General features: G+C 42.5%; 1 long non-coding RNA gene across 1 annotated transcript; it reads left to right on the forward strand.

Moving 5' to 3' along the window:
- Positions 1 to 16,254: 16,254 nt before the first annotated feature.
- On the forward strand, positions 16,255 to 18,588 carry LOC147864241 (uncharacterized). Its single transcript, XR_015529848.1, has 3 exons — positions 16,255 to 16,497; positions 16,778 to 16,801; positions 18,370 to 18,588. It is a non-coding gene; the product is annotated as an uncharacterized LOC147864241 (long non-coding RNA).
- Positions 18,589 to 27,994: the final 9,406 nt, after the last annotated feature.

Raw genomic sequence — 27,994 nt, forward strand, 5'->3', positions numbered from 1 at the left:
AGTCTTTGCCCGATTTTGACTCTCTTTTGGAATGGCTGATCTTTGATGCTTGCCCATCATACAAGCATCACAAACATGACTTAAGTCAGATAGGGTTGGCAACCCAACTACCATATTCGACTTCTTCATCTCCTTCAACACAGCAACGTTGAGATGCCCAAATCTCTCATGCCATTGCTTTGTGTTGGTACTTGTGCTGTGGTCAGTAGAAATGGTAAACGCGCTCAGCTCATAGAGATTGTTGCGCCTCACCCCTATTCCTACAACCTTGCCAGCAGAATCTGTTATTTCTGCACCCGACTTCTTGAATCGAACATCAAGACCCTTGTCAGTCAGTGCAGAAATGGACAGTAGATTCTTCTTCAGATCTGGCACGTACAACACTTGAGAGAGATGCTTTGTCCCACCGGTCGTTGCTTTGAGGGAGACGGTTCCGGTTCCTTTGGCCGGACATCGAGCATTGTTCCCGACCACAACATTGATGGGCTCTTGTAGAGGTGTCCAAGAACTGTACCAGTCACGATTACTGGTCATATGTCGGGATGCTCCACTATCGAGAATCCAAGACTCATCAACAACTTGAGTGTCAACTGAAGAACACACTTCTTCAGTTGCGACCCATAACTCAAGTTCATCTACGACATTGTTAGCGGACTCGGGCTCTCTCCAAGAAGTCTTATTAGAACTATTCTTCTCATCCGCCATCTTCTTTCGACAATCCTTGATTGTGTGACCCTTCTTGTCACAGTAGAAACACGATCCATTGAACTTCTTCTTCTTCGGTATCCTATTCGCATTGTTTGAATTGGATGCCCCTTCACCCTTAGTCCTAGAGACAAATGCTGAATCTTCCCTTTCTTCTCTTGTCTTCAGCCGAAGCTCCTCTTCAAGCAGCATTGCACTTAGTTCATCAAATTTTAAAGGAGTGGGTCGAACCTGAGTGTTCAATGCTGTCACAATGCCATCATACTTGAAAGGAAGTACTCGAATGCACCGACGAGCCATATCCTCTTGAGAGACGACTACTCCAACAGCCGCCAGCTGATCTTGAAGATCCTTAATCCTTTTTACAAAGGATTCTACTTTCTCTCCATCAGCGAGCTTCTCTGCAGCAAGCTGATTTTCGAGGTTTTGTATCCTTGTATAGTTTCTGGTCTCATACTGGCTGGCCAATATGCTCCAAGCTTCATGTGCCCTAGTTGTATGTTGCACTAGTGTTAGTACGGAGTCACATACACCAGTGACTATGGTACATAGCGCATCAGCATTCCTTCTCTTCCAGGCTCGAAGTAGATCAGCATTTGGAGGAATTGATGTGGTAGAGTGTGCAGGGTCAAAGGTTGCCATGGGCTCAGGGTCTCCCCCTGTGGGTCCCATGATTGTTTCCAACAACTCGTAGGAATCCAAAATGGCAGACATTTTGAACTTCCATAGAGTGTAGTTGGTTCCATCTAGCTTTCCATCAGACAATGGAGGTGGGCGAATGCGCAATGGAGCAGCTGCAACATTCGTGGACAAGGCCATTGATACTCTGTCTCTCTGTCTCTCTCTCTCTCTATTTCTCTCTGTTGCTAGACAGCAACTACCCGTATATACCTAATCTAGATCAACCTCTTCGCTCTGATACCATATTAGAAATATTGAGAATCGAGTAGATAGGTATATAGAGTTACAACTGCAGAGATGGATATATGAAAACAGAATTTCTATTACATATGAGAGTAGTTCAAAATGGTAGTTTTCCCATGCGCTCACACCTTAGAGCTTAGATAGGATATGGACCGGCTCACTACAAAATTAGTGGGGACTCATGATCAATCTGACCACTGTGTGAGAAAAGTGACTTATAATCTATGTTTGGTCTTAGTATAAATGTGCAAGTCAGTTGACAGTAGTGGAGATATTCCTTTTCTGTCAACTGACTTGTCATTTAATATGACCCAACTCCCTAGGTACAGGCTAGTGCTAGATAATACTTATCTTGAAGTCAATGACGCATACTTCAAGACTAAGTACATCGTAACTTGCCCACAAAATATTCTAGCTGACTTGATTAGCCAATCCTTTTATCTATTTCTCTCTTTCCTAAATATATTGTGTCCTACGCATCTACGGTTTCCTAGATTAACACCTTATCGACCCATATGGTCGAGTTGCACACTAGCCGCTCCTCATTTGGGGCGCTATCACAAAATGTGCACTCTAAGAGCACATATGGGGATAGATTTACAACTTGGGGCTGATCATTGATTATATCTAACATCGTTGACACAAATCACATTCTCGACAATAGTTCACAACATCTTTCAAAGTTGTCGGATACCATAATCCATAGTTCCAGACCTTCCAAGCAGTTGTGTCGCCTGCATAATGTCCTCTAGCCAAATGCAATGAGCCTCATGCAAAAGTACTTCCTTCTCAAATTACCGAACCACGCGTCGCCACATGCCATCGACTCCTTTATGATACAACGTTTCCTTAAGTAAATAGAAATTCCGACTCCAAACTGCTAATCATTTGTGCTTGTCTGGTGCCATGCCCTCCGGTGGCAATCCTGTACTAAGAAATACTACCATCTCTGTAATCCATTCGGCTACCTCCTCATCGACTTCTGTTGAATTCTCAGCTTTAATTCGGGACAATTGTGCATCTGGAAAATCATCCTGAACTCCCGTACCTGGCTCTCCCATCTCCAGTTGACTTAAGTAGTTGGCTACTGCGTGTTGCAGTCCTGGACGATGGATAATGTCGAATTCAAATTCTTGTAACAAACGTGTACATCTTGCTAGCTTGCCGGTTAAGGATTGTTTCAACACTAAGTATAGTAAGGTAGAATGATCGACATGGAAAGTAAATTTTTGACCCAGTGGGTAATGTTGGAAATTGTTCACACAATATATCATGCCAAGAGCCTCTCTTTCGGTTGTCAAATAGTTCCGTGTAGTAGTCGACAATTTCCGACTCGCATAATACACTAGTCTATACTAGTTAGGCTCCGATAATTGCATTATGGCACTTCCAATAGCCACATATGAGGCATCACCAAAAACATGAAATTCCTTTGCCCAATCGAATGGTTGCATGACTGGTACCTTGGTCAACATTTTCTTCAGAAAATCGTAAGCGTCTTGTTCGGCTGTCAACCACTGGAATGGTGTTTTATGAACTGTTGCATGAAGAGGTGTTATGACATTGGCCAAATACTGAATCATCCGACTATGCCATCAAATTTGGCCCAAGAATCGACTCAAGGCCTTCGCGTTTGTCGGTGGTGGTGCTTCCATTATCATTTTGACTTTATCCAGGTTGACGGCAATTTCGTCTCGACTAACAATGTACCCCAACAACGTTCCACTTGTCACCCCGAATGCGCATTTTGCTGGATTTAAGCTTAACCTTCCTTGTTGACACCTCTCTAGATAGAGTTAGAGATGTTCTAAATGATCAGTTCTATGATGGTATACTGCAAAGTCATCCAGAAATACTTGCATAAATGCCAGTATATAATCAAATTTTTTTATTATTATCACCCTCTAAAATGTAGTAGGAGCCGTTTTAAGCTTGAACGTCATAACGACCGCTACAAATACACCCCATTCGATGACAAAAGAAGTATTCTCCTGGTGGTTGGGATGCATCCATCATCGTGGCAACATTCAGCTTTCGATAGTCGACACACACTCCAATCTTCCAATTCTTTTTGGGCACCATGACTATCAGACTCACCCAAGTAGCCTTTTTGATTAATTGAATAAAACTGAATCACAATAGTTTGTCGATTTACTCTTTTACCTTTACTGCATAATTCAGGTTTAGGCGATACCGTTGTTGCTGTACCGGCTACGCATCTTTGTGTAGATTAATCTGATGTTGGCAGAATGCCGGATCTAGGCCCTTCATATCTTCGAATGACCACACAAACACACCTTTGTATTGTCGCAGTAGTTCGACCAGTCTTGATCTGTCGACCGACTGCATCTCTTTCGCTATGAGCACTGTTTTCGGCTCTTTCTCATTGTCGGCGAGATTTAATTCTTCTAGTGCCGAAGCCTGTACGCATTGCGATACTTTCTTTCTCCATTGTTTCTTGCTGCTGTCATAACTCCCTAAGAGTTTTATCATCGACCTGCACATAATCCTCCTTCTCGTCATCTCCAAGATATGACGTGAGTACTTTAATGACATTGATTTCGAATAATGGAATAATCTTGGGATTGTCTTCAAAATACCGATGTTCTTCTCCATCATCTAGCCCCTCCATCATATTGACAACTTCAGCATATAACGACACACATTGCCGTGATGTCGCCACCATTTCTTGAGTTGACACTCGAATCTTGGTCATGCCTTTTCGGAACGTCAGAATATTCTTCTGCCAATTCTGTTTGATATTGGCAGTTCTAAGCAATGATCGGCCCAATAGCAAAGGATAAACTTCGGGTGTATCTAAATGAAGTACGACCGCCAATATCTGAAATGTGTGGCTACCAATCACAATATCAAGTTGTCGGATGAGCCCTAGTGCTTGGACCATGTTGGTATCAACCATTCGTAACCAAAAAGGACATGCTTCCCATGTGGTGATGCCCAACCGATCACATGTAGTCTTTTTAATTACATTCACTCTTGATCCGCCATCGACTATGCTACCGACACTTCTTGGCCGTGAATGATGACCTTAATTATCGGACTTTGCTTGTCCATTAGTGTCGGTCCTTTGATTAGATTGACAAAATTTACCGACACTTTTTCCTAGTATACTTTCTTGGCGATAATGGTGGCGACCTTTTCTGTAAATTGAGGTACCAATTTTAGTAATCCTGTGAGTGGTAATGGTATTTGGCAGTCTGCCAAGATTTTCTATGCTTCATCTTCCTCGAGTGTATCAGTCGGTACCCCCTGTTGTCAACTTCCCAACCGATCGGTCATGATATTTGGAATATTACTTTCTTGCAGCATTCGAGTAACATTATTGTTATTCGCTTCCTCAACCCATTCCTTCGCTGCTTTCCACACTACTTCCTATATATCCCACTCTGATTGTTTAGCTTTATTACGAGTGGTGACTTGTTGAACTTCGGTAGTGATCATATTTACTACCGGTGCTTTCCCTTTTATCTTTTGTTGGGCATTGATTGGCGCAGTGACCATCCTTCTTGCAAATATAGCAATTCGGCACGGTCAACCCACTAGATTCGCCATTTTGATACTGGGCTTGCCTAACAACTTGCGACTTTGGCTCTTCTTGACCCTTGGCATTATACTAAAATTGCCATGATCCTTTTGTTCTTCTATTATCATCTCGCCTGTCATTTTGGAACCGACGATTCGGTGGTCGATTATCTTCATTCCTCCTCTAGTCATAGGAGCTTCTCTCATCATGATATCTACTACCCCTGTAAGGTTGTCGAGTATTTCTATCTTGTTGTGGTGAATATTCCCGGTCTAACTGTTGAATAAACTATCTCGTCCATAGTCATCTTGTCAGTCATCTTCCTGTCGATAGTCATTGTATCGATCGTCTCGTCGATAATCATCTCTCCAATTATCATCTCGCCGATTATGTTCCAATTGATAACGATCATTGTATTGTGGTTGACCGTCGTCCTGAAAACAGATTGACCAGTTCTGATCCTCATGACGATCGTCTCGGGACTGTATCTGTCTGATTGGTGTTGCAACTTTAATGAGCAGATTGTATTCGCATTGGTCAATCGTATGCGCCTCGGAATGACAAATTAGACAATGAGTGCGTAAAGTGCATTTAACTGTAGAATGGCCTGGATTCAGACAAGTCATACATTGGATTGCTTGTTGGAACTGTATTTCTTCCGACATCGGTAAAGATCGTTGTAAGGACGCCATGGACAGACTATTATTGGTTAGTGTCTTGTCCATGACCAATGCTTTGTCGATCACTTGTTCTAGTGTTTGATCCTTAAAGTCGAACACAACTAGCATTGTTCGAAGTGGTTTCCATAGTGCTGACAAGAATGTTTCTTTCGGGTCCTATTCTGGAGGAGGTCGCGCTAACTGCCTTCAAAGATTTTGAAACCGAATAATGAATTGTGTGGCATAGTTTCATGGGTTTCTTGATACACCACATAAAATTGACTCATTAGTTCCCTCTTTGGAACTTGTCAATGAAATAGCCTGATGAATTTAGTAGTTAATTGCTTGAAAGACTCAAACTCACCCGCCTCATGCTCGGAGTACCAATTCGCCGACTACCTGTCGCGCGATAATCCAAATTCTGCAATTTTAGATTTGTCATCATCTGCTTCCGACAATCTTTGTGAAACATGGTTCGCCTACCATATCATAAGAAAAGCGCGCACATGCGCTTCTACTTCGGCTTCATCACTATACTTAGGATTGCGATACGGTATTGTATCCTCCTCACAAAATTCAACTAAATACCTTTGGTCGGATTGCTCTTCGTCCGAACTACTGTCAATAATTAAATCCGGAAGTGCTCTCAATCTCCTTCAGCTTCTTGTTGGATTTGTTCGGTAAACTCTGAATTGTTGGAATTTCCCTCTGCACGGTGGCTCTCCGATCTCATGCGAGGTCTTCAACTTTCTGCAAGCTGGTCTGTGCTAAGGCGACTAGACGACATCCATTCTCCTTGTTCTTCATGTATAGGTGATGTAACCGGGCATGCCAAAATATTGTGTTGATTTGCCGACAACCGACTGTTGTAGCCGACAGACACAATAGGTCGAACATTCGACTCTAAACGTTCGGTCAATAAGATTGTGGTGGAGATATGGGTTGATCAATACTAGTGCTATACTCAGAGATAGGTGTACATAGATAAGTTAATCATATGCTCCTGATCGACTGTTAGATGTAATATAACTTATGCATCAGAGACCGTAATCCAACAAATGAAACATAGACAGTTAGAAAAATACGACAAAGTGTAGTCAACATAGTAGATACTCTAACTACTAAAACTTATATTAATCAAAATAGACCGATACAATTGCAGTGTTCTCGGTCCATTTTTATTGGTGACATGAGAGTCTCTCTCCAAGATTACACGTGCCTTGTTCGGCAATAACCTACAGTTATAACAAAACCCGTTCTATTTCCTAAATTACTATATTTTTATACTCGGCTAAAATTATATTTTGAAATCTGTCCTTTCATATTGTTCAGCCTCGACTCTGACTCCGACTCCAACTTGTCGACCTTTGTCCCTCAGGTAGCCGACCGGTTATCACAAAAGATATACTTGGAAACCTTAGGGCAAGGGAAAACGACGGGGCAACAAATCTTCACTATATAACAGAGATGCAACAGGAAAACCAGATTACAAGACTCTGCTAAAACAGAGTATCACCACTTAGGATTTTGTGAAAGTATCACTCACTTTCTCACTCTCTCTTGTCTCTTCCTACTCACTGTTACTCTCTTTCAACACTCAATTATATTTCAATAGTTCTACAACTTCACCTCTAGAGCACACAGATGCTACAACATTCTTCTCTCTCTATACTGTTGAGAAATGAATCGTCAGTACACAGGAAAAAGGAATATGCTGAAATACACAACTTTGAAACACAGAAAACAGTGTACACAGATTTAACATGGAAAACCCTAAAGCGGGAGAAAACCACGGAGAACGGAGCTTCACTATACAGTGGATATACAACAATGAGATCAAAGTACAACACTCTCTACATAGAGTGTAAACAACCTCATAGGGCTCTTGGCGTATGTTGTTTCTGTAACACACCTATGGCGCCTCTCACTCACTCACGCTCCCACACACTCTCTTCACTATAGTGTTACACTACCAGAGGCTCACCCATACGCACATATACTTACATATATGTTTTGTTTGCCCTAGTTGTATTTATACTAATACATAGAATGGGCTATTTACAATCATGGCCATTATTATTGTCCAATAATAATAATAACAATCTTACTAATCAACCAACTCATTCGTCGATTGTCAGGTCGGTTCGACTAGTCGGCCTGGTCATCGACCATCTAGTTGGCCCAACTAGCCAGTCCTGTCTTCGATCTCGATCAACTCTCTTTGAGTCAACTCTTCGATTATCGTCTCTCATCCAATCAGTCGGCTCCTCCCATTGGAGGGACATATTCCTAACATATACTACATAAAGTTTGCCCAAGCTTCACATGTTTATAGAGGGAATAAGTTATTATTGTACAATAATAGTAGTAGTTAATCAGCTAACTGGTTGACTCGACTGTTCGACCCACAAGTCGGTTGTTGAGTCGATTCAACTAGCCGACTCCTGTCAAATATCTAGTCGGCCCGGATGGATTGACTTGAGTCTACATCCCCCGACATGTCTGAGTCGGTAAAACCTTCGAGCATAGGTTTTCCAAAACCATACCTAAGGCACACCCTTGAGGTGCCTTTCAAGTACCCGAGTATCCATTTTACAACTGCCCAGTTTTCTCTTCCTGGATTACTCATATATAGGCTTACTGTTCCAATTGCAAATGCTATGTCTGGTCTCGTATAGACCATAACATACATCAAACTTGTAGCCACGGATGAAGTGCCCTTTTCTTCAGAAATCTTTCTAGGTTTGACATCATTCGAAGCACCTTTGTCTTTCTTAAGATGTCAACAGTCCTTCTGGAAGTGTCCAGGTTTTTCCACAAACGAAACATGTGAGCTTTCCTCTTGACTTGGATTTGGCATGAGACTTGTCTTTCTTTTGAGGACTTCTCCGCTTTCTTCTTCCTCTGCCTGTATGTTGTGCTACATTTGCCTTTGACTGAGACAAGACACCTTTGTCCTTCCTTCTTGTCTCCTCATTTAGGATACCTGTCTTTACCACTTATAAGGATAGGTTTTCTTCTTGGCACGAGGCACTGAGAGACACCACGAGGTTCTTCCTGCTATCCGGGAGGGTACATAGCAACAAGAGAGCCTGAAGAGCATCGTCTAGAGGAAACTTGTGTTGGCTTTGAGTATGATCCAAAGGGTTAAGGTGTACAAGGACGAGTCGGAGGATAATATTAGAATTAAAAGCATAATGATTAGTTAGGAAATATTATAGCAATGAATGGATCCGGATAGTTTTATCAATCCGGATTTGCACCGATTAATAGTGCCCGTAGCTAGTAAGGCACCATTTTGTATTTCTTATCGGATGCATGTAAAAGGGTTCAGAATAGATGTAATATGAGATTAATATGGTTTAACGGAAGTAATATGAGATTAATGTTCTGTTTTAATTTTGTTGTGTCTCTGTGTCCTAGCCGTTCTGTGCTTCAATTATTAATCTTACGCGTGTTGTAACTAATCTACTATCTTAACAATCTAGAAGTAACCGAAATTAGTTGCATCGGAATCGGATAGCCAGGGAGCAAGAATTGATGACGGAGCAAGTGCAGCAGCTCGCTGTACTTGCATCACACGGAACCTGCCAACAATGGTTGGAGTAGCTCGAAAAGCAGGTTTCCGACGTGAGTGACGGGATGGAAGAGCAACAACGGCTAGAGCGGAAGCAAATAGAACGGTTGGTGGCAACAACCGAAGGATTGGATAAGGCCTAGAAGCGAATCCAGAGTCTAGAGGAGGATCTGGCAAGGGCCCAAGAGTTCACGGTGCTCATGTCAAATATGGGTCAAAGCACAAGCTCCAAAACAGAGCTAGTAGAACCGGATAATCTACGGAAGAAAGCTCCGGAAAAGGAACCAGAACTGGTGGCTAGCAACACCCCAGAAACATAATGTGAGCGGGAGAAAGAACTGCAAACATTAAAGGAGGAGTTGGCCGCTCAAGAAGCACTAAGAGATAGCAAGAGAGATCATAGGAAGACAACCGAGGAAGAGAAACAAAGAACCGAGGAAAGTCTCCGGAAGAGTCAAGCAAAAACAACGACCGCCTGAAGGAAGAAAGAGAGAACTTGCTGCAAGAGAAGGATAAGCTGCGGAGAATGGTGGAGATAGAAATAGAAAGGCTAAAGGAAGAAATCCGGTGTCGTGAAGATTAGTCACTAGGCACAGATCGTGACGCGGAACCACCGGGGTTCTGGACCGGAAGGATTCGAAGTTTACGCTAGTTTTAGCGAGAAAGTATTTAATATAGATTGAGAGAGATTGATATGGCAAGAGAGAGATACTGAAATAAAGATTTAACTCTTGATTTTAGATTTGAGAGAAAAGATACATCAATAATAGGGTTACCAATCTCTTATTTGATCATTCAAAAATTTTACATTAGTCTTTTCATCTTTTTCCTCCCCTCTTTTATAGATGCCCTCATGCATTTAAGGGTACAAGACATGCATAAAATGCATGTTTGCCATTTGGCGCTCATGTATTACATGTGGTGCATGATAACCATGTCACTCATTTTAGCTCTCATGTATGAGAATTTACATGTAAAGTTACAATGATAAAAATATAATTCCTAGAGAATGTGTTGGCTTATTGGTAAGCCTATTGACTCTCAACTTGGAGGTGCAAGGTTCAAATCTTTACTTTCCCGTCCTTCTTTTTGGGTCGCCAAAGGAATCCTCCCTTCAAGAAGTATCGATAAGCTTTCTTCTGGATTCGTAGAGCCTCCTCCTTTGTCAACGAAGCATCCGTCGTCATTGTTCTTAAGAATCTGCCGATCACTAACCACTCTCCTTCGTACTCGTCCTCGTTGAAGGCGTGGAGGGTTAGCGTGTCGTTGTCTTCCGACGATAATCGAGCCATCTTGAAGAAGTCGAGGGTGACGTCTTCATCTTCCGAAACCATGTCACTTTCACTTTCAAATCTTGCCCTTGACAACATATCAGCCATGGCGTTCTTCTTGCCTGCAATGTGGCGGATCACTGGGCTTAAAGACTTGATATAGGCGATCTACCTTAGCATAGCTAAATCTGGGGTCGCACATCCTGATATCATTTCGAGGATTGGGAGACAATCTATCTCTATTATCACTTCCGACCCGATTAGGTAATCTTTGTTCATCTTCACTGCCGACACAATACCCCAAAGTTCCCGCTTGACTTGGGCATATCTTTGTTTCCGTTCGCTGAGAAATTTTGCTCCGAATTGGATGGCATACCGCGCATTATCTTCTCCTTCTTGATTGATGACCCACCCGATTCCGGTTGGGGTCATATCTACAGTGACATAAATCGGCTTTCCTTCGGTATAGTCGGCATTTCTTAGTGTTGGAGCTTCAAGAAGTAGTTTATTCAATCTACGCATTGTGTTTGTGTGCTCGTCATGCAATTCGAACTTCACTCTTTTCTTTAACAATCCATATAATGGCTTGGCGACATGAGTGTAGTGCGGAATCCATATATGGTAAAATGCACATGCTCCAAGGAACCTTCGAAACCTCCGTTTGGTTTACGCATTCTTCTTTCATGTCCTGGATCGCGTTCACCTTTGATGGCGAAGGCTTCCGGCCGTATGCTCCACATAAGTGACCTACCACCAAGATCTCTGGTTGCCTGAATGCGGATTTATCTCCCAAAAATGTCAAATTCGCGTCTTCGAGCTTTGGAGCACCTTCTCACAATCTTTCATATGATCCGTGACGAACTTTCTACACCCTTCCTTATCTTTTGATTCATTCTTCTCTTCATCTAAACATCCTTTTATTGGAATATCATCCAAGAATGGCATCGTGATGTCCGGGATGCAATCCTTCAAGACCTTGTTCATGGCATTCACCATATGAGCGACCGAGTTTGTTGCACCTTGAGGTAAGGTACACATTCGCACGAGCCCGATCGGAGTCCTCACGGTTGTAATGTCACGATTGTCGATCGCCAATTGGAATTGGTCATATCCAGAGTAGAGATCACCAATGGAGTAGATGGACCGGCCCACAAACGCCTCGGCAAATTCGTCCACGCTCGGCCCGATTCCAGCATTTCAAAATGTCACCTTGTTGACGGGTTGAAGATCTTGGATGAATCGCAATGATCCATTCTTCTTCGCCACCGTGAACTACCTATTAGAGTAAGGAGCATTCAACGGTTCTAGAATACCCATATTCACTTTCTCCTTTAAGAGTTCGATCAACTTCGGAAGGTGCGCTCTTGGAACTGGTATCGGTTTCAGATTCCAAGGCACATGTAGCACCGTGAAGATCACCATCAACTCTATAATATTTGGATCAGCACATCCGATTTCTTGTGGGAAAAATGCGAAAGCCTTCCTATGTCTCTCAAGCATGTCACGAAACATTCGCTCTTCTTCAGGGAGGAGGAAATCCTCCCTTCCAACTCGTAGCTTTCCCTTCATCTCTTCAGTGAAGACATGACCTATTGCCATCGGATCCCTTAAGGTTGGATCATTCGCGACTTCCTTCATCTTTTGCCAGCTATCTTCCGGTAGGGGAACCGCAACTGGCTTGATCTTTTTATCCACCGTTTTATATTTTGTGTTGACTTCAGCTTCCTCCATGAAGATGCCACGATAGTAGTCATCGATGATAGCATACATGTTGACAGAGTTAACCAAAATCACGCGCTGGTCGTGAAGATAACTCAAGTCCACGTCGTCCTCGATTTCGCCGATGGTGTCTCATCTTTTCGAATTCTTGTATCCGATGCTTGTCCTTCTTGTCGGGTAGTACTAGTTTACATGTGCCACTAGGTGTGACACATGTTGCTTCTCCTCGCAATCCACACGCTCTTCTTTCTTGTGGGGACTTGTGATCGCTCGGACTATTTGTGCCCCATGCTTCAATAGTCCGCTCTAAAATCCGAGGATTCGCCTCCAAGACTATGTCGATTTCTTTCATGATTAGCTCGCACCGTTAGGAATTGAACAGATCTTTGGTTGTCAATACTCTTTATTCGAGAAAATTCCGCACCATTGTCGAACACTTTGGTTTCCATCCGAGATGATGTGATATACGGTTGTCCTAGGATGACAGGATGCGACGCCGATTCTTGCACGAAGAAGTGTTGATTCATCTCCACATCCACGATCACGACTTTAACATTGGGACAAGCTCTGTACAAGTCCGTCATAGTCTTTGTTGCTGTGCGAATCTTCCATCCGTGATTTGTATTGATTGGCCATCTTCCTTTTTTGTAGAAGTTGGTTGACATGAGGTTGATCTTCGAGCCGTGGTTGATCAAGGCTACCACGATCTCTTTCTTCTCCCCGATCTTCACTAGCGTCTCCATTGTCGCTCGTGCCCAATGAGGTCGAGTATAGTGGCTGTCCACCATTTCTTCATTGACTCTGTCTCTTGCCATCGTTATGGCATTTTCTTTCGCTTTTAATGGCTTCTCTTCTTCTTCGTCCGATTGTTGCCTTTTTCGCTTTACAAGGTCCACGATCGTGTCGTGGAACTCCTTCTTCGTAATGTCGAGTAATTCCCTCAAGGACAAAGTCACGTGGCTATCAAGAACATGTTCCTCGAGAACCTTCTTCAGGTTTGTCATTTCCTCTATGTCCGACCTTAGCTTATAGGTAGGCATAGTCTTTGTCTTTCGAGCGGGGTCTTCGACACCAATCTTCGCGGGCCAAACTATTTCTTTGACTCGTTTGCTTGACTCCGCTTTTCGGCTAGTGTCTCCTTCCTCCATTTGTAAAGATCGACTTGTTTTTGCATCTTCTTTCTTTTTTCGCGTTCCTTGTTTCATGTCTTTTTGATGGGCCTTGCTCTTCTATTCTTTTTCTCTTTTCTTCGACAAACACCTTGTGGTTGTTGCACAACACTTCCGCGAGTATGGTGTTGTCATCCACCGGATCCGACCACTCGATTATGCTTTGCACGCTTCGGTCTACAAGCTCTACCTCGTTTGATGTGACCTTCCCCATCTTCAAATACTCAAGAATGGAAGAACAAAACTTTGCTCCCACTTTCGTAGCTTCATTTTTGTCTTTCCCGACTCTTATTCCGGTCGTTGTAGGATAGTGCATCGCATCCACATGAGTCGCCTCAATGTCTTCCATAGATTTCTTCATTCTCCCTCTTCTGAAATTCACCCGTAGGGGTCTTCGAATTTCAGTCGAGCAGATCATGTTGTCATCTATGTATACGATATTTTGTCGGATCGCCTCTCAAAGGCTCGCACAATCCCTTCTCATGTGATCCATGCTATCGCACCACACGCATCTAAAGGGTTCTTTTCCTTTGGGGCCCCGATGATTCATTTTGGCTAGCGTGACCATCTCGAACTTCTTCGCTAACTCTTCGATGATGTCATCATCAATGTTCCTTTCTTCCAGGTTGCTTTGTTTGGACGACCCAACTACTTTCGATTGTCTTGTTTTCTCCGCAACAGTCGATCCCGCCAAGTCGGTGTCATCAACCCACTGACGATGCTTGTCGAGCTTATTGCTTGCTCGCTTCACCGCAACCCAGTCCGCCAGAAGCCCGTTCGCTTGGGTATCATCTTCGAGGAGAGTGCCCAGTTCTCGTCTATCCTTTATATCCACAACCTTTAGGAAGTACAAAGTTTTGTCCTCCTCAAGTAGCACTTGGTCTGTGGCGGGGAGACGACGAAACATTTGGTCGAATTCGGCGTACACCCTCGAGGCGCTCATCTTCTTATTCTTCTTTTCTATCCACCTCATCAAGGCATGTCGAGTCATCCTCAACAAATCTTCTGTCTTGAACGCCGCTAATATCGCTTTCTCGAATTCCGATCACGTTGTCTTCCCTTCTTGAAGCTTGATGACGTGCCTTTGGATGTTGTTGGTGACCAATCTCTTGAAACTTGTGATTTGACGTGCTTTAGACACGTCCCTCTGATTCCTCTCCCTTCTATATGTATCAAGGAACTTCGTAATGTTCCTTCCGTCAAATTGACCCTCGAGCTCAACGACACGGTCGACAGCCTTCTCCACGCTCGCATTGTTGTCTCGAGATCTCATCATTTGTTCGACGATTATCGTCATCCTTTCGAATTCTCCCACTTGATTGCTTGAGGATGCCATCTCTAAGTTTTGGTCGATCCTCGACTTGATCCTTCCTGCCGCCTCTTTCACGTCGGGTTCACTGGTTAATTATGTTGTGAAGATCTGTCACAAGGCGCGGATCGTGAGGCAGAATCGCCGGGGTTCTGGATCGGAAGGATTCAAAGTTTACGCTAGTTTTAGCGAGAAAGTATTTAATATAGATTAAGAGAGATTTATATGGCAAGAGAGAGATACTAAAATAAAAATTTAACTCTTGATTTTAGATTTGAGAGAAAAGATAAATCAATAATAGGGTTACCGGTCTCTTATTTGATCATCCAAAAATTTTACATTAGTCTTTTCATCTTTTTCCTACCCTCTTTTATAGATGCCCTCATGCATTTAAGGGTACAAGACATGCATAAAATGCATGCTTGCCATTTGGCGCTCATGTATTACATGTGGTGCATGATAACCATGTCACTCATTTTAGCTCTCATGTATGAGAATTTACATGTAAAGTTACAATGATAAAAATATAACTCCAAGAAAATGTGTTGACTTATTGGTAAGCATATTGACTCTTAACTTGGAGGTGCAAGGTTCAAATCTTTACTTTCCCTCCTTGTGTATATGTATAAACTTGGAGTGGGCTGGATGCCAGTTGCCGTTGGCTCTGTCGCCGGTCCGGATTTGGTTGGCCAAAACTATTGGAAGTAGCCAAGCCACACCCATTCATCCAATAACTTTAATTCAAGTCACCTTGAACTCTCTATTCTCCACACAAAGATAATAGCTTTTGATCTACGTTATATATGGTGAGATCCTTATTTATCCTGTTTATGTGGGATATCTCACAATTTTATTTTCTCTTTGTCTTTGCAAACTTCCTACCCACATAAGTTGACACTTAGATGTCCGTTTCTTATGTAGTAAAGTGTATCTAAAAGCTCTTTAAGACTTCCATCTTTTTGTACTAAGATATTAAAAAAATTAGTATCTTCACTATTATTGTTTTATATGAATCACACTCGATTTTATATGTTTTATGTGATTTTCACACCATTACCAAAAAATCTTCACGATACTGGCAACAGAAGGATCAAGATGATTGGTTGTGGTCACAGGTCAACCAACGCCTAAAACATAAAACGGAGGAATTCAAGAAGTTGTAACGGGACCATAAGTAGTTGGATGTGGAATAAGAAGTTAGGGTTCGATTATAACTAGCAACAAGAAAAGCTAAAGGAGGCCCATACGGAGTTAAAGGAAAAAACGGAGGCGCTGACGGACCAAGGGAAGATGATGGCTGAGATGACGATGACGTTGTCGTGAAGATTTTCGGCAACGGTGTTACGGGCATGACCATATAATATCCCGTGGTGAGAATTGTCGTAGTATTCTATACACGTGGATAAGTGTGAGGGTTAAACAAAGAGTCTAAAGAAGGGGAGGATTACTTTTAATCCTCGGGATTGAGACAACCCATGAGGCCAAGTGTGAACATGGCTGGGGGCCTTGAGAATTACTATAAATAAGAGGCCTAGCTACCCTCATTTCATCATGCATTGACTACGTCGAGACTCTGTCCGTGAGTGGAACGACTCTTGTAGCAAGCGCGCTATCATCCAGGTACGACTCGACGCCAAGGCGGTGGTATGGGACGCCGATCGAGGCTCGAGTCCGTCTCGATCCCTTCGCTCGGGGGTGGTCGGGTGGATCGACACCCTTCTTTCTCTCTTTTCTCTCTATTCTTTCTAGATCTATCATTGATATATCCTTATTTTATGCTTACTTTAGTACCTAATCTCTAATATTTGGTATCGGAGCCTATGTACTAACGTTTCTTTTGGTTTTCTTTTTATCTTCGCGTGGGATGGCGATTGATCGTTGTGCGGTCGCCTTCATGCAGACAAGGATTAGCGAAAGAACTTCGGTAAATTTTCCTTAATTTTTTATCTAATCTTTCTTCTCCCTTCTATACATGTGTATACTTAATATGTAGTTTTTTTTTTCATATATTCAATGATGTTGATGTGGTATTTAATTGGTTATCTTAAACGTTTACATATGTCCACGAGGTCAATACCTCGTTTGACATATAAATCATATGTGATGAGTGTCGTATGCGTACGAGGTTACTACCTCAATTGCGTATTACGTTCACGAACATATGTTACGTTCGCGTACGAGGTCAATACCTCGATTCGTTCGAAATGATATGCGTTGGATTTACTATGCGTAAGAGGTCAATACCTCAATTGCGAATTACGCTTAACCTTATTTTCGGATGTTTCGTGTGCGTAGAGGTATATGCCTCGATTACGTATCCCGAATACATCATTGTTGGCTATATAAAAAAAACGATTCATTTAGTATACGCATATGTGGTCACTTATATACGTCTCTGATCGTATATATGTGATAAATGGACATATGTGTATATTTTAGATTACGTGATTCATATCAAATGTTTTCCTACTTGGGGAGAGGATTTTGGTGGCCGTCCTCACATTTTTGTGAGAATGGCGTTGTCACCATCCCTTTTATCAACAATTTTTATTGTTGAAATTCCCGTTGGTCACTTTGATATTTCGTTACGTAACGAACCTCGTATAGCCAAAATGATGTTGAATACGTCGGGCTTGATCCACATCAAGTAGGGTCGCTCTAATGACACACGTATCCAACATCTCCCCTCGTTACATGGATACGATGCCACCATGAGCTCGTTCTTACGAGTGCCATTCGTAATGACGTGACCATGTGATGGGCCACATGAGCCTACGAAGACACAAGGGCTCATTCGGCTTGACCATTAGGTTACACTTTGGCATATGCCATTGTACTTACGAGGCTTGAGGGTAGGTAGCGTACAACCATAGTGGGTAATAAATGAGGGAGAAATAAGGCCACTTGACCTATATGTTTCTTTTAAACAAAAAACATATAGGGGCAAATGCCTCGCATATCTCGAATACGCCTCAAACATTAAACATTCAAGACGTGCAATCTACTTGGTTGGCTCAAATGTTTAATGCATTTGTTCTCGAGGTCTCGAGTTCAAATATGACCAAGACCATATAACATCGTTGATACATATGACTATAATACATGTTTAGACTTTAGGTCTAAGTGCACTTCGGGGTCCTCGTAATAGGACTTAAAGAGCCGAAACCACATATGTGGGCACAGAAACATAGTTATTGTTAACATTTTTTTCGTGTATAAACTATTCATGACGCGAACATACATGGTTGAGCCTCGGGGAGCCGCCATGAAAAAAATCGATATAGAGATCAGGGAAAGGCATTCATTTGTCACCCCCATGGTTTTTAAAACACCTCTGTGTTACCATAGTAACCTGATCTTGAACCTCATCTCATACGTCTAGAGGGGTATTGACGTGAGATCATGATATCGATTAATGTTTGCCCATGATATGTTTACACCACGACAAGATGTTATGACTATTTGTCTGACCTTATCTTATTTCTTTGCCAGAAATAATCATTCAATGGCTCAGAATAACGACCCGATGCCCTCCGCTCAAGCAGAAAGAACTCAAGGAAATCCTCCTGGGACAATGTCCATTGAGGCGTATATTTTACAAGTACAACATTTCCTTAGTTCAACCGCGCAGCAGTTGACCGAATTTCGGCAATCTCAAAGTGCTCTCGAGGCACGAGTCATTAGTCTCCAAAATGAGATTAATAGACCTGATGAGCGTCAGGGTGAACCATCATTTGTCGTAAAGCCATTTACAGGAGATAAAAAGGAAAGAACCGAAGAAGCAATCTGCACGTGGCTGGGCCGATGGGAGTCTCATTTTGAGCTCTATCCCACGCCAGATAGTACGAAGATTGCATATGTCGGCCGAGAACTAGGGGGTAAGGCCGCCGCTTGGTGGCGTGGGCTCCGAACTTTGGGGAGATTGCCCGAGACCTGGACAGACTTTGTCACAGTTTTCAAGGGTCAATTTCTACAACCTCCCTCTCGAACCGAGGCAGCACAAGCCTTAATGAACCTCTCTAGCAGGAAGTTTTCCTCGCTAGAAGACTATGTCCACCATGCTAGAACCCAAATCCAAAAATCGGGTCTAGAAGGGGACAATTGGTTAATAGCTTGTTTTGTCAATGGCATCCCCAATTCGGACTATCACTGGATAGTGCACGATAAGGATCCAAAATCCTTCGAAGAGGCCGTTGAGATAGTTCTTCGCTATCAACGCACTTCGAAGAAGGACCATAACAAACCCAACGAAGCGCCCGGGACTAAGCAGTCGCAATTCGTTGGGAAACGCAAGACACCCAACGAATTCATGGATCGCGATTATAAGCGACAACATCCTTTTTGCGTATTCTGCAAAAAGAAGGGTCATACAAAAGAGCAATGTCGTAAGCTCCAACGAAAAGAGCACGACGCCAAACCTAAAGCTACAGACCATAAAGGTCAGATTCCTAATGTCCTTCAGGTCTATACACATCATTTGAGTAATTGTCAATATTCTTTCCCTCATTATGTATTGGGTCCCAATGATTTACTACGTGCAAACGGGTATATCAATGGATCTCCCGTACAATTTTTATTTGATTCGGGAAGCTCACACAATTTTGTGAATGATCGTTTGATACAGATATGGGGAATCCAACCCACCGTAAGTGATCACACCTACACGGTGCACTTGGCTGATGGAAGAGTACAACACATCAACGGGGCGATTCATTCTTTAGGAATTTCTATTGATACCTATATAGAGGAAGTAGACTTCCATGTAATGAATCTTAGTACCACCGATGTAATACTGGGTTATCCCTGGTTTTATAATAAAAGCTCTTCTTTATTTATTGATTGGGTTCGCCATTCCATTTCTTTTGTACTCAACGATTGTACGCATTTTATTCAATGTGTAACAAAACAATCCCTCTCGATTGTTTCCTCGTGTCCATCAATATCCGAGTTGTCTTGTTCTACGTTATTTTATTGTGTACTTGATCCGGACATTCACGTTTACAATATCGATAATGTCTCGGGTCAATTAACATATTTTGAACAAAAACAACTTGATGAAATCGTAAACGATTTTCGTGATGTTTTTCCGAGTGAACTACCCGATGGTTTACCTCCTAAACGTAATATAGACCATCGTATAGATATTGTACCTGGCATTGCACCCATTAGTATACCTCCGTATCGCCTAAGTCGATCTGAAGAGGATGAGGTAGCTAAGCAACTTAAGGACTATTTACGAATGGGTTATATACGTTATAGTAAATCTCCATGGGGTGCACCAGTTCTCTTGGTTAAAAAGAAAGAGGGCACATGGCGTATGTGTATTAATTACCGACGCTTGAATAAAGTGACGATCAAGAATTCGTACCCATTGCCCCGGGCTGACGATCTAATTGACCGTCTCCAGGGAGCTCGGTATTTTACGAAACTTGATCTCCGTACTGGCTACCATCAAATACGAATAAGTGAGGACGATGTTCCTAAAACAGCATTTCGTACGCGCTACGGCCATTATGAGTTTTTGGTTATGCCTTTTGGTTTGACCAATGCTCCGGCTACATTTCAACAAGAAATGAATGACATTTTCCGAGAACAACTTGGAAAATTTGTCGTTATCTTCTTAGATGATATTTTAGTTTATAGCCGTACATTACAAGAACATGCTAGACATGTCCGCTTTGTTTTACAAATATTGCGTGACAAACAATTTTACGCGAAGATCTCAAAATGTGAGTTCTTCAAGAAATCAATTACTTATCTTGGACATCTCATAACCGAACGAGGAGTTGAAATTGATCCTTCTCGCATCGAGAAAATCAAGCTTTGGCCCACTCTTCGGAATATTCGAGAAGTTCGATCATTCCTTGGTTTTGTCGGATTTTTGCGAAAATCTCTTCGTAATTACTCACAATTGACGACGCCGTTTACTGATCTTCTAAAAGGTCAAACGCGTAAGTCTACAAAACCTATTGTGTGGAATGCTACACTAGACCTCGCCTTTAAGGAACTCAAGGACTTGGTATGCAAGGCTCCTTCACTTTTTTTACCCGATCCTTCAAAACCTTTTGAGGTTGAAACCGACGCAAGCGATTATGCTATAGGTGCTGTCTTGTATCAAGATGGTAAACCAATAGCATTCGAGAGTAAGAAACTTGATTCTGCTCAATGTCGGTATACCGTTCAAGAAAAGGAATTATTTGCGATTATACATGCGCTCAAAACATGGCGCCATTATCTTTATGGAAATCGCTTTGTGGTAACTACGGTCCACGAGTCCTTGAAATATTTTTGTGACCAACAAGACCTGAAAGGTCGTAAGGCACGATGGGCTGATCTCATCCAGGACTTTGATTTTTCCATACGATATCGTAAAGGTTCCATGAATACTGTCGCTGATGCACTAAGTCGCATCCGTGAAGTTAACATGCTTAGCTTCACTAAAATAACATCAGATCTTTATGATCACCTTCGAGGAAAGTATCCTGATGACAATTATTTTGCAAAATACTGGGCAAGAGTCGAGTCTGGAACAGACACCACCACACCCTCGAAGGAATACTTCCACATTGCTAACGGTCTGCTCTACTGTAATGGGAAGGTTTGTGTTCCAGATTTACCTGAGGTCAAAAAGAGAATTCTTTTTGAATGCCATGATGCACCCTCAGCAGGGTACCCTGGAATACATCGTACACTCGTTCTCATCTCCACTCAATTTTATTGGCCTAAGATGCGTCCTGACATACATAGCTATGTGACTAAATGTCACCAATGTCAGGTTAACAAAGCCGAGCGACTTAAAGCCGCAGGACTTTTACATCCCTTGGACATTCCCAATAATAAGTGGGAAAGTATATCCATGGATTTTATTGTTAGCCTTCCTCGCACCCAAAAAGGTCATGATGCCATATGGGTTGTGGTTGACAGACTAACTAAAATGGCCAGATTTATTGCTACTAAAACCACGGTAACAGCTCCTGAATTGGCTTACCAATTCGTTGATGAGTTATTTCGTTTTTACGGGTTACCGATGGATATCGTGAGTGACCGAGATCCGAAGTTTACTAGTGACTTCTGGACGCAAGCCTTTAAGAAGTTAGAAACTACGTTGAGCATGGGCTCCACGGATCATCCTCAATCCGATGGACAGACAGAACGAGTAAATCAAATTATTGAGGACATGCTTCGAGCATACGTTGGTGCAAAACCAACAAAATGGGAACGTTACCTCCCAATTTTGGAGTTTGCTTATAACAGCTCCAAGCATACGTCGACGGGATATAGTCCTTTTATGTTGATGTATGGATTTCAGCCACGAGCCCCGATTGATGTTAATATACATCATGATGAGTTGCGAAGTACGCAAAACTTTCTTCGGGATATGCAAGATATGTTGCATATTGCACGGGATAATATAAAAACAGCTCAGGATAGAGCGCGTTTTTATGCCGATCATCATAGGCAACCTCGTGTATTCAGCCCTGGACAGAAGGTATTTTTACGTGTACCTCACAATTCTAAGACATTGTCTACGGGTAAGTGCGCTAAGTTAGCCCCACGGTTTTGTGGACCTTTTACAGTCCTCAAACGCATTGGATCATCAGCCTATCGTCTCGCTCTTCCCGATGGTGTTGGAATCCATCCAGTCTTTCATGTAAGTCGTCTAAAAGAACTTCTAGGTTCTGGCGACAATACAGTTACAACTGAAACTCTGGTTACTTCTGAAGATTTATCTTCTAAACCACATGTACCAGAAAGAATTCTCGATGTTAAAACAAAAAAATTACGTACTAAGGAAATCCGAGAATTTAAAATAAAATGGATGGATAAATCAATCAAAGATGCCACATGGGAACGCGAAACGACTCTAACAACTAACTTTCCTAACTTTCCATTGCAAGAGTGCAATGTTTTAAAGAGGGGGAGTATGTTACGGGCATGAACATATAATATCCCGTGGTGAGAATTGTCGTAGTATTCTATACACGTGGATAAGTGTGAGGGTTAAACAAAGAGTCTAAAGAAGGGGAGGATTACTTTTAATCCTCGGGATTGAGACAACCCATGAGGCCAAGTGTGAACATGGCTGGGGGCCTTGAGAATTACTATAAATAAGAGGCCTAGCTACCCTCATTTCATCATGCATTGACTACGTCGAGACTCTGTCCGTGAGTGGAACGACTCTTGTAGCAAGCGCGCTATCATCCAGGTGCGACTCGACGCCAAGGCGGTGGTATGGGACGCCGATCGAGGCTCGAGTCCGTCTCGATCCCTTCGCTCGGGGGTGGTCGGGTGGATCGGCACCCTTCTTTCTCTCTTTTCTCTCTATTCTTTCTAGATCTATCATTGATATATCCTTATTTTATGCTTACTTTAGTACCTAATCTCTAATAAACGGTGTGAAAGTTGTGTGCAACAAACGAAATCAAGAAGGTGCAATGTGCATGTGAGAAAGGGGTGAAGGCCACACGCATATGCTAGCATGTTGTAAATAGTATTGAAATGAGAATCGTAAAAGAAAAGCTAGATGTAAAGTTAAACATGTGCACGTGTGATGTGCGCTCAATTGTAAATATAAGAAATAAGACTAAAGCCTAGTAACATTTAAGTGCAGACATAGGGGTGAAAGTAAGGCTTGAATCTTGCACCTCCAATGTAGGAGACAAATTAACTTACCACTAAAGCCACTACTAAGTGCTTTAGAATTTGTATATTTTCTTTCCATATTCAGTATTTTGTAGGAAGCAAACATATAGAAACCGTGGGCACAAAACCATGGTTTTAACTTGTGGTTTTAGCCCATGGGTTTAGCCCATGTTTTTATCATGGAGAGACCTATAAAAGCCTATAGTTGGGCTTGTGTAAGGGAGGTAATGTAAGTTAAAAAAAAACTTTTAATCAAAGATCCGAGTTATCCTAATGGTGATGTATCTTGTCTCGTAAAACTAAAGTCAAGGGTTCAATCTCTATCTCAATCTCTCAATCTCTTCATCCATCTATCTATCTTCAATACTTTCTCGCTTACGCTATTAAAAACATCGAATCCTTCCGGTCCAGGACCTCAGTGGTCCCGTTTCATTTCACGAACACGCGAGGATTTCCTCGACATCTTACTTGGTGAACCTGATGTGAAAGAGGCGGTAGGAAGGATCAAGTCGAGCATCAACCGATACTTGGAGATGGCATCCTCAAGCAATCAAGCGGGAGAGTTCAAAAGGATAATGCTGATCGTCGAACAAATGATGAGATCTCGAGACAACGATGCGGGCGTGGAGAAGATGGTCGACCGTGTCGTGGAGCTCGAGGGTCAATTTGACGGAAGGAACATTACGAAGTTCCTTGATGCATACAAAAGGGAGATGAATTAGAGGGACGTGTCTAAAGTGCGTCAAATCACAATTTTGAAGAGAGTGGTCACCAACAACATCCAAAGGCGCGTCATCGAGCTTCAAGAAGGGAAGACAACATGGTTAGAGTTCGAGAAAGCGATATTAGCAGAGTTCGCGACGGAAGATTTGTCGAGGATGACTCGACATACCTCGATGAAGTGGATAGAAGAGAAGAATAAGAGGATGATCACTTCGAGGGTGTATGACGAGTTCGACCAAATGTTTCATCGTCTCCCTGCCACAGACCAGGTGCTGCTTGAGGAGGACAAGACTTTGTACTTCTTGAAAGCTGTGGACATGAAGGATAGACGAGAATTGGGGACTCTTCTTGAAGATGATACCCAAGTGAACGAGCTTGTAGCAGGCTGGATCGCGGTGAAGCGAGCGTGCAATAGGCTCGACAAGCATCATCAGTGGGTTGATGACACCGACTTGGCAGGATCGACTGCCACGGAAAAAACAAGACCATGTAAAGAAGTCAAGCCGCCTAAACAACACAACCTACACGAAAAAAAGATTGATGATGTCTCGAGGACGACGAAGGCCATTTGAAAGGAGGAAAAATGTTTCGGAACACGCGTCATGTTCGAAACAATGGATGATGAAGGAGCAAGCCTAATCAAAGCTTGCATCAAGGGAGATAAAGAGTGTGCTCAAGATTGACGTGATGGAGGAGATAGCCACAAAAAATGACATTGAGTCAGAGGTGGCTATGGACGAATTAATGACAGATGGCCGCATCGTGGATTCCTTCACACAAGTTTCGGAGACTTGGGTAGTTGCAGAAAGCCAACATGAAACCCAAGAGATGGAAGGTGGTAGTAAGGGGAAGGACCAAGATGGAGTGCACCACAAAGAGGCCAAGCCAAGCATAGAAAGGGATGACAATGGCCAAGTGGGCCATGTGGATCCGAAGAATGTGGTCTCGACATCTATTGTAGAGGACAATGGATGCGAAGCCTATGTAACGGTTGATGAGGAAGCCCCAATGACAAGGTCAAGGAGGTGGGAGCGAACATCACAAGAAGGATAGACAATGACGATGGCCAAATTTTCTCCACACTTGTTCCAGAGACTTGGACAGTTGCGTTCGAGAACCGATGTAAGACCCAAGAGACGGTATCGTAGTGTAATTCGCACACGATGTGAAAATTGCATTTTTGTCCCTCCAGATGAGACAAGGAGGAACCGGTAAGGAGAATTGGTGAGAATCGAATGAAGGAGGGACCGGCAAGGAGGACCCGGTAAGGAGACCCGGTAAGAACCGGATCAAGGAACCGGATAAAGAAGGCCGGGGAGAGTCTCTCACCGAATGAAGAGGCAAATTTGTAAATAGAACAAAAGATTTGTTACGCCCATAGGGCAGGATTCGAAACCTGTACCTCTATGTAGACAAACCCCAACCTTACCATTGTACTAACTTATCCTAAGTGTTTTAAATATAGATTTAATACGTATAAGACCTTTATTTACGCCTACCTTTATTAAAAGGTAAGTCATGCATTTTTAGAATGCGTGAATATTTTATTTATAAGAAAAATGTACACCAATAAAAAATTACTCTGCACATCTAGCGAGCATGATCACTATATTTAGGAAATAAAAGCATAGTGTAAAAAGCAACTCATGCACATTTAGTGTGCATGAACACTTTAGAAAAAGCATGAAGTTATGCTTAGGCTCTTCCATCCTTATATAAGGAGGAGAGAAAGATGTATGGTGTTGTTGATTATTTTACAAGGATTGATCAATCTAATATATTCGTGGGATTCACGAGTTTATCATCAAAATTCTCTTTCTTACAATCTAAATATTGATTAAATACACTAAACACGTGGGATTCACGTGTTTTATTTCTTACTTCTCTTTCTACCTATTCATAACTAGCCTTATATTGTATTCTTCTTTCTCCTTGTCCAAAACCTCAGTGGTTCCCACCCGACTCACGCAATGATCTGGAGCCGAAAGTCACAACAACGGGAGGTGATGGCGAAGAACCGAAGGTCGAAGCTCATACATGTGACGAAGAGAGAAGCATGATAAACACTTGCTCAATAAAAAGGATCAATGGGTACGAGACCCATGACTTTGAAGAGATAGCTATGGAAAATGACGTCAAGACGGAAGCTGGCGGCGAGGAAGCAAAGGTCAATGCTGATTCGAACAACTTTAAGATGGAAATGGCTAAGTGTTGCACGAAAAAGGTGGACGACGGAAATGTATGGGTTCCTCCACACTCATTGTAGAGACTTGGGCATTAACCGATGTAAGAACCAAGAGAAGGATAGTGACGGGGAAGAAGCAAGGGTTAAAGCTGATGTGTGCAACAAATGGTTTGAGCAAAATATGACAAGGGATGGCAATGGCCAAGCAAGTCATCAGGATCCAAAGGATGTGATCAAAACATCTATCAAAGACACAACTGTGAAGATTGTCAACAATAACATGAGATTGTACCATGAAAGTGGACAAAGTGAGAAACATAGAGCATGGTCGCATAAGGATCTCGAAGTGGGCATGCACTTGAAGGTACTACATGGGGTACTCAATATCATTATTCAAATAATAACTTGTGGAGGAAGACCGAAAACAAAACTGCATGATGTGTCAAAGTGCCTTGACCAAGGAGATGGTCGGAACGAAGGTGGTACAAGGATGAGTCAGAGAATAATATTAGAATTAGAAGCATAATTATGTCACGGACGGGTAGACCAGGACAGGGATAAGTAGGCAAGCTAAATATTAAGAGAGAGTGAAAGATAGATATATAGATAGAGAGAGAGCATAAACAAGAGAACAAGAGAGAGAGAGAAGGTAGACAAAAGAGCAAGAACTAAATTATGCTTCTGTAACTGGTGTTGTTGACCTTGATTGTAATCAAGGTGCACCGAAGTATTTATACAAGAATGTGGTGGTATGCATGCAAGCTAGGAAACATCTAGAGAGTGCATGGAAACTTCTAGAGAGTGCATGAAGATGCATTCTCTAGAAGTTTCTGGAATGTTCTAGTGATTAACAGAGAATGTGATAAGTTGAAATTTATACAATACAATAATGCATAGATGGATGTAGCTCAATTGGTAAGGTTGCCCAATAAGACTAGCAGGTCATGGGTTCAACCCCTTACTTTCCATCGTGTCTATGACATTATCCTCGCTCTAAGGCCGCCTCCTAAAACTCGTGGCTGGCTTATGTGGGTATCGTTGATGAAAATCGCGAATGGCCTTTGGAGCATTTTGTAGATGTGTAAATGGTTCCCATGTGGTGTCCGAAATGGGGTAACCTTTCCATAAGTCGAGGATTTGGTCAACCTCATATTCTTCGCTCGTCGACAATTCCATAGGTGGCGGTGGAGGAGGTTATTGTCCCGGAATTCGAGAAGGATCGTAGAGTTAGAGGAGAGAAACGTGAAAAACATTGTGAATCCTGAATGTTGGAAGAAGTGCTAATCGGAAGGCGACTGGGTTGATCCGCTCGGTGATACGAAAAGGGCCTAGTCGTTTATAGTCCAATGTTGCACAAGGAAGTGTGGTGGCGATTTGGCGACGTAACAACCAAACCATGTCCCCGACTACAAACGTCGGTGTAGCCAAGCGATGTCGGTCCACTTGATCTTTATACTGGTCTCTAGCGACACGGATCTCCAAGGAGAGATCATGATGGACATCGTGTAAAGCGCGGGCACACGTCTCTGCCGATGGATTGACCGAAGTTGCAGGTATGGAAATGTT

Source organism: Azolla caroliniana, unplaced genomic scaffold (assembly GCF_043228905.1).
Source record: "Azolla caroliniana isolate FFs.n. ecotype wild unplaced genomic scaffold, voAzoCaro1.0.p SCAF_5, whole genome shotgun sequence".
Lineage (NCBI taxonomy): Eukaryota > Viridiplantae > Streptophyta > Polypodiopsida > Salviniales > Salviniaceae > Azolla > Azolla caroliniana.